This window comes from Medicago sativa, chromosome 2 (assembly GCF_051527215.1).
Source record: "Medicago sativa cultivar Bolivia chromosome 2, Bolivia_mono, whole genome shotgun sequence".
NCBI lineage: Eukaryota > Viridiplantae > Streptophyta > Magnoliopsida > Fabales > Fabaceae > Medicago > Medicago sativa.
Window position 1 is genome coordinate 30,712,836 of NC_140750.1, and position 7,384 is coordinate 30,720,219.

General features: G+C 33.9%; 1 long non-coding RNA gene across 1 annotated transcript; it reads left to right on the top strand.

Annotated features, from left to right (window-relative positions):
- Positions 1 to 4,032: 4,032 nt before the first annotated feature.
- On the top strand, positions 4,033 to 6,826 carry LOC146946180 (uncharacterized). The gene is made up of 4 exons (XR_015026647.1): positions 4,033 to 4,641; positions 4,740 to 4,858; positions 5,279 to 5,425; positions 6,658 to 6,826. It is a non-coding gene; the product is annotated as an uncharacterized LOC146946180 (long non-coding RNA).
- Positions 6,827 to 7,384: the final 558 nt, after the last annotated feature.

Here is a 7,384-nt window from a genome sequence, read left to right on the forward strand (position 1 = left end):
AAGTCAGTTGTATCTATGACTAGGTAGTCGGAAGACTTTATGTAACAAGGGAAATCGATAATTTAGTCGGATAAAGAGAATCAGTTAGTAACAGACGTATGTGGAAGTCTAAGATCGAAAGTATAGAGGAATTATTTGTACTTATTAACAGGTAAATTCTAAATTTCGAGGACGAAATTTCTTTAAGGGGGGTAGAGTGTAATACCCTGCTTAAAATCACTGTCAATTTCTGTGTCAGTTATTTCCCGAATTATCAATGAGACATTTTTCATCCATAATCCATTTAGAATCAAGGGTAAAATAGACATTTTGGTGGCCAAGTATATTTTATATAGGAAAATACTATAATTTTCTACACAATTCCACTACCTTTCTCTCTCAAAAACAACACAATATCTTCCCCTCCTCTCTCAAGACCCAATCGGTCCTCTCCCTCACCACTCCACCATCATCTTCAAATCCTTCAAACCTCCAATAATCATCACCAAAGCCATGCCTAAAGGTTCCTAGAGGTGTTGTTTGCATCAAATAAGCTCAAAATTTCTCCCTCCCTTTTATTCAAGCCAAACCGCCCCTTCCTTCAAATTTTTTCAATCTTCCATTTTTGTCTCCTAATTCAGGTGATGGCCACCAAGTTCGGTCAATTGGAAGAATAGTTAAGCTTGGTAAGTTATTCTTTACCCTATTATTACTTGGGTTGGTTGTATGTGACACAATTCCATTTACCATAATTATTTCTTTTCTCAATTTTGGTTGAGATAAGCTTTTGCATGTGGTCTCAATACTGAAGAGGATTGTTGGGCTATTACGGATCAGGTTTTAAGTGGGAATTGGAGATGAAGCTTTAGGACATCTTGCTTTAAGAGAAAATTTCTCATGGAGGTGAGTTCACTTTTAAGCTTGAATTTAATGTTGGTGATAATTGGATGAATTAGTTGCTTAAGCACCTGAAAATGGACTGTTGTTGTTGTATTATGGGCTGGTATTGTTGTCGAAACTAATTGGTATAACTAGAACAAATGTCTGAGAGCTGAATAGGACCTAGGAGGAATGAAGCATGCGGAGAAGGAAAGTCAAGGTGTCAGGTTCTATAACGAATTTTGATGTGTAAGTATTCAACGCCAAATGGTGGCCAGTAAACTGTGAAGCTGAAAATTTTCGAGGACATAAGGGAAATGTTAAGATTAAGATGGAGTACTCTGATATTGTTGAACGACACTTTTATGTGGATACCGGAGAAGTAAGAGATTCAGGATGATTAAGGGATGATTGCAAGTTTGGCAGGAGCTGCAGTATAAGAAGCATAAGTAGGGTATAGAAGAAAGAAATAATTCTAAAGGCCTAATTAAGATTGTGGGATCAGAAGAAGAATTTGATATGAGGAAAAATATCAGACGAACCATATAATTCATAAGCTCTCAGGATAAGTAGAGGATGTAAGAAACGAAGGACTCAAACACTCAGGACGAGTAGGATTTTAATGCCTAAATTGTTAAGTGAATTAATTGGAAATTAAGTAAACTATTTGGAGTAGACGAATATGACCCCTCTACGCAATCATTGTATGGACAACGCAAGTCAGATAAACTATGTCAGACTAGCCGTATCTCCCAAATGTTAAGTGTCAGACTTATGAATCAGGAAGTGAAACTATGCAACATAAGAGTCAAGAAGAATGAATGGGTAGTAGTGGAAATATCTTTTACGGATCAAAGTACGAATCAGATGTATTTTTATTGGCAAGGAATTGTAGAAAGGTTAAACTACTAAGAATTTTACATGAAGGAAAATCGGATCAGACCTCCCACATCTATCATGAGTTATTAAGTTGTTTTCAGACTAAGAAATACAAGTATAACAGTAAGTGGAAAGAGATCCCAGTAATGGTCAGAGACAAGATGTAACTTTTAATCGAAAAAAAAAAATGAAATGAAGACTGAATAAGAAGTTGCCAAAGTACAGTGAATTAATGGACGAATGATGTCAAGGACAAGAATGTATTTTAAGGGTCTGCTACAGGTAAAATTGTCGCTAGTGTAAAAGAGTTAAGAACGAAGTAAAGTAGTGAGGAGTTAAACATTTTTATCTGATGATTTTTCTTATGCAAGTGTCTTGAAAACCAAAAGAATGATTTTGTTAACTAAATTGAATTTTGGGAGTCGAGGTTATTACAGAGGAGATCGTAAGTGTAACTGTCATTACAGACAAGAACAAATTGGAAATAAGCCTCAAATATTCAAGTATGTTTTAGTTCATAAATAATGTGAATGTGAGAATCATTCAAGGAACACTTTGCGAGAATAAGTATGTAGTGCATGTTTAAAAATAAAAATAAAAATTGTAGTATTTGAAAATGATTCATCAATGATTATAAGTCGGTGCTCGAAATAGCAAGAAGTGTAGAGTTAGCCACATGATCATAACATGTAGTAATGAGATGGAGAAATCTGCAGTATGGTTGGAGTAGTACGCCTAATCGAAGTGAACTAATAAATCAGAGTAGCGCAGCGAAATATTAATCAGCAAGAAGTAACATGATGTGCAAAAGTTTAAGACTTTGAATGAGATATTTATGGGAAACCTTAAGAGACGAATTAAATAATTTTCCAAACCGCATAATTCACAGATATTAAAAAGTTCAAGTAGTAAGAGTAGGATGAAGGTGTTCCTACCTTATTAAATATAAGAAATTGGAATCACTTATAGTATGTAACTCGGTTAATCGACGCAGTGATTTCGAAGAATGACTTAGAAGTATCAGATTAGTTAAAAAGGAGTCATGTATGAGGCAATGAATATGAATGTTGTATCTTGAAGATTTTATTTTTATTTTGGTTTGAAATACTATCATGGAATATCAGGTATATTAACATGTATCAGAGGGAACAGATACTACTCAGAATATGAATGCAAATGCTTGAATGCAATTTTAGTCGTGAAGTTCAGGAATCTAAACTCCATATTTTTTTGAGGTAAAGAAAAGATTGATATCACACAAGTTAGAAAATTATGTGAGCTACGGTATGAGACTACACATGTTCAGGTTATGAGTATGGAATTAAGAAAAGATGATAAGACATTCCCTAGAGTAACAGCTATAACAATATTGTTCAAGAATGAAATGTATATTTTGAACATATAAGTTCAAGAGAAGATCTATGATGATACTTTCTACTCATCCTAATATGATCAAGGTGTATCGTGATTGATTTGAAATCTGGTATAGATGAAACAAAGTTGAATGACTACAAATATATGTTATGTATTAAGCTACCAGTTGTACTACCTCGTGTATTGTGTACTCGCCAGTCAGTGCACCATTCTCATATAAGATTTATATATTTAATGTACTCGCCAGTTAGTACACTATGTATTTAAATCTGACTTATGGATTGTACTCGTCAGTTGGTACTTCCAACAGATGTTTGAGGTAGCACCATGTTGAGTTTATTCATATAAAACATAACAGATATCAGAAGTAACATTTTCCTATTTATGTGTTGATTAACGGAGAAAATTGAAACAATTCTTAATTTCGATGAAATAAACTTGACGTCAGATATTGTTCAGAGTAGGAACGATCTTATACAGAGTATGGTACGATTATCATTATAAGACCTCGTTATTTGGGGCGTAGTTCAGAAATAAAATTTTATTGGGAACAGACATAGCATGAAAGATCACTCAAAGGTCATATCCGTCCAAGACAAGATAAAAGTTGACGAAGCCGATAGAAGTGTTACTCTAGTAAACGTATGGAATTTTTTTTTCTTTCAAGAATTCAGTAAAGGTAAACAAGTAGGAGTAACCTAAGACAATTTATAAAGAGTATGTGGAACAAGGAATTTACTCAAAATATCAGATGCATCGGGTGTATAATGTATTCCACAAATCACAGACAAGAAGGTGATTATCGAATCTTTTCGACATATGAGATTGAAAAACATGTCTTGAAATCGGTTTAACATATTAATTCAAGTCAGTTGTATCTATGACTAGGTAGTCGGAAGACTTTATGTAACAAGGGAAATCGATAATTTAGTCGGATAAAGAGAATCAGTTAGTAACAGACGTATGTGGAAGTCTAAGATCGAAAGTATAGAGGAATTATTTGTACTTATTAACAGGTAAATTCTAAATTTCGAGGACGAAATTTCTTTAAGGGGGGTAGAGTGTAATACCCTGCTTAAAATCACTGTCAATTTCTGTGTCAGTTATTTCCCGAATTATCAATGAGACATTTTTCATCCATAATCCATTTAGAATCAAGGGTAAAATAGACATTTTGGTGGCCAAGTATATTTTATATAGGAAAATACTATAATTTTCTACACAATTCCACTACCTTTCTCTCTCAAAAACAACACAATATCTTCCCCTCCTCTCTCAAGACCCAATCGGTCCTCTCCCTCACCACTCCACCATCATCTTCAAATCCTTCAAACCTCCAATAATCATCACCAAAGCCATGCCTAAAGGTTCCTAGAGGTGTTGTTTGCATCAAATAAGCTCAAAATTTCTCCCTCCCTTTTATTCAAGCCAAACCGCCCCTTCCTTCAAATTTTTTCAATCTTCCATTTTTGTCTCCTAATTCAGGTGATGGCCACCAAGTTCGGTCAATTGGAAGAATAGTTAAGCTTGGTAAGTTATTCTTTACCCTATTATTACTTGGGTTGGTTGTATGTGACACAATTCCATTTACCATAATTATTTCTTTTCTCAATTTTGGTTGAGATAAGCTTTTGCATGTGGTCTCAATACTGAAGAGGATTGTTGGGCTATTACGGATCAGGTTTTAAGTGGGAATTGGAGATGAAGCTTTAGGACATCTTGCTTTAAGAGAAAATTTCTCATGGAGGTGAGTTCACTTTTAAGCTTGAATTTAATGTTGGTGATAATTGGATGAATTAGTTGCTTAAGCACCTGAAAATGGATTGTTGTTGTTGTATTATGGGCTGGTATTGTTGTCGAAACTAATTGGTATGACTAGAATGATTATGGCTGAGATATGTGAAATGTTAGTTAAAAATTCGCATAGACCTGCTGTTGGTAAAACTGTCATAACTTCTGCTACATGATTCGTTTTGGAATGGGACTTGAGCCATTAGAAAGAAGACAAAATTTAACACGAAATAGGCTTTGAAATGGCTTAAATAAGTTATGTTATGACTGAGAAAATTGAGTTACAAGTTTCAGTTTTGAATTAAAAATCTGCACTAATGTGGCTAAAATGTACATGCTACAATTTTCGGTACATTGCTCGGGTTGAACTGTTAAGGACGATATACTCAAAAGGAACTAAAGTGTGATTGCGGAGCTGTTTGGACATGTTTGACTTAATAGAATAGAGATTGAAGCTGAAGTCAAAGATGGCAGAAGCTCAGGGAAGGTTAAGCTGTTTTGAAGTTGTCAGAAAAGCGGTTAGGTGAGTTCCTCTTAGTATTAGCACTTTCCTTGGGTCTTAGAATGTGAAATTGTGAGATGACAATTGTTTTAGAATAGATTTATAAGCACTAGTGTTACCCTTGATGTTAATGTATGTGCTATGTTAGGATTAATGTTGGAAAAATGTCAATGTGCATTCGAATCATGTTACTGCATCATGATAATTTTGAAAAAACCCAAAATTATGCAGCCGTGTTATTTTTCCTTCTCTTCATCACTTGTTTTAAATAAGGCCAAGCTACATATTAATCGATTTGTTATCATGAGACTTGGTTGTTATATGGCCAAAGTTTAGAACCTTTTTTTATTTCTTCCAGTAAACTTGTTTCAACATTGCAGGCCATATAGCAAGAAGTTGTTATCGTGTGGGAATTGATTTTTATGTGGCCAAGGCTTGAACTTTTGTTCCTATAAACTATGTATATGGAATGCTATGCATTTTCCAACATTAGTGCTTATACGTAGAAAATCATACATTGACGAGAGAGATATTAAGAATAATATATGAATATGTAATTATGGGTATGCTACTGACCCAGAATAGTAAAGTCATGTTAAGACGGGATTACTATGTCTTTATTATCAGATTTAGAAATATTATCATTATAAGAAAATCAGTTAAGATAAGTTATTCCTGTCTATCTCCCCGTCAGTAGTGGAGTTGAGGATTAACTTAGTTATCAGAAAATTAGTTCAAGTTACAATATTAAAACATGTTTAAAATGTGGCTTTCGCTATCCCGCCAGTTGGATACGAAAGGTTCCCGCCAGTTGGAACGGGCACTATCCGTGAGGATGACCCCATAATAATCAGAGGAGTCCAGTATCCCCGTCAGTTGGGTTCCCGCCAGTTGGAAATTAATACCGGTCAGATTGGAATAAATTCCGGGGTTACTCCACCTGGGTTTATTCCGTAAAATCAACTCAGATAATATTGTTTGTTCAACGCTAACATTTCTAACATAATATGACAGACATTATGATTATGTTTATGATTTTGTCATTAGTATTAGAATTATATTAGTAATTCAGATAGCGATCCTAGTTATCCCCCGATCGCTCAGTTATGCATGATAAAACAGTATAAACCCGGAATGGGTTAAGTTTAGAGACAGATGGCGATCCTAGGTTCCCTGTGATTGCCTACAACCTAGGATAGGTGGAACTCACTGAGACATCCTGTCTCACCCCAATCCCTTTTATTTTATTTCAGATTCGCAGGTGGTGCGCACGCTGAACATTTGGTGATGAAGTAGCAGAAGAAGCTGGAAAATTATGTTTACTTGTCATTGCATGTATTTTGTAAACGTCATTGATACTCTTTCAGATGTATAAGACAAGTAATTCTATAATTTATTTGGAGAAATTTTTATTTATTGTAATTTTAATGTATCCAGTACTAAGTTTAACGCACATTCTAAATATTCTAGATAAGTTTAGTTTGGGCGTTACAAGTTCCTTAATAAAAAAACTATTCTTTAATAGTGTTAGTGCCACTTGAAATTCTAAACTTTTTTTAAGCCTACTTATTGTATAACATTTTGTATCAAAGGTCTAAGTGTTATGTAACATTACGAGGAAAAGATAATGTGATTTTATCACCTTTTTACTTTTAAACTTTTATCAACTTTAAATTTATTTTATTATCATAATTTAAAAAAGTGGGTTAAATATTTTCTTATTTATCTTGATTCAAACCCTACTTGTCTTGTGTTTTCTTGCACCTTCAATGTGTTTCAAATACAATAAATCATGTTGAAAATAATCATTAGAATCATCTGTAAATCACCTTAACCTTTACGGTGTATAAAAATTAAGTCCTTTTTAGAATTAGACCCTTGAATTATAGTTCATATTAAATATACCGACTTTATAATTTTAATGAAATTCCTTAACTACTTCATACTTCATGAAGATACTATTAGATGCGTAAACATAGA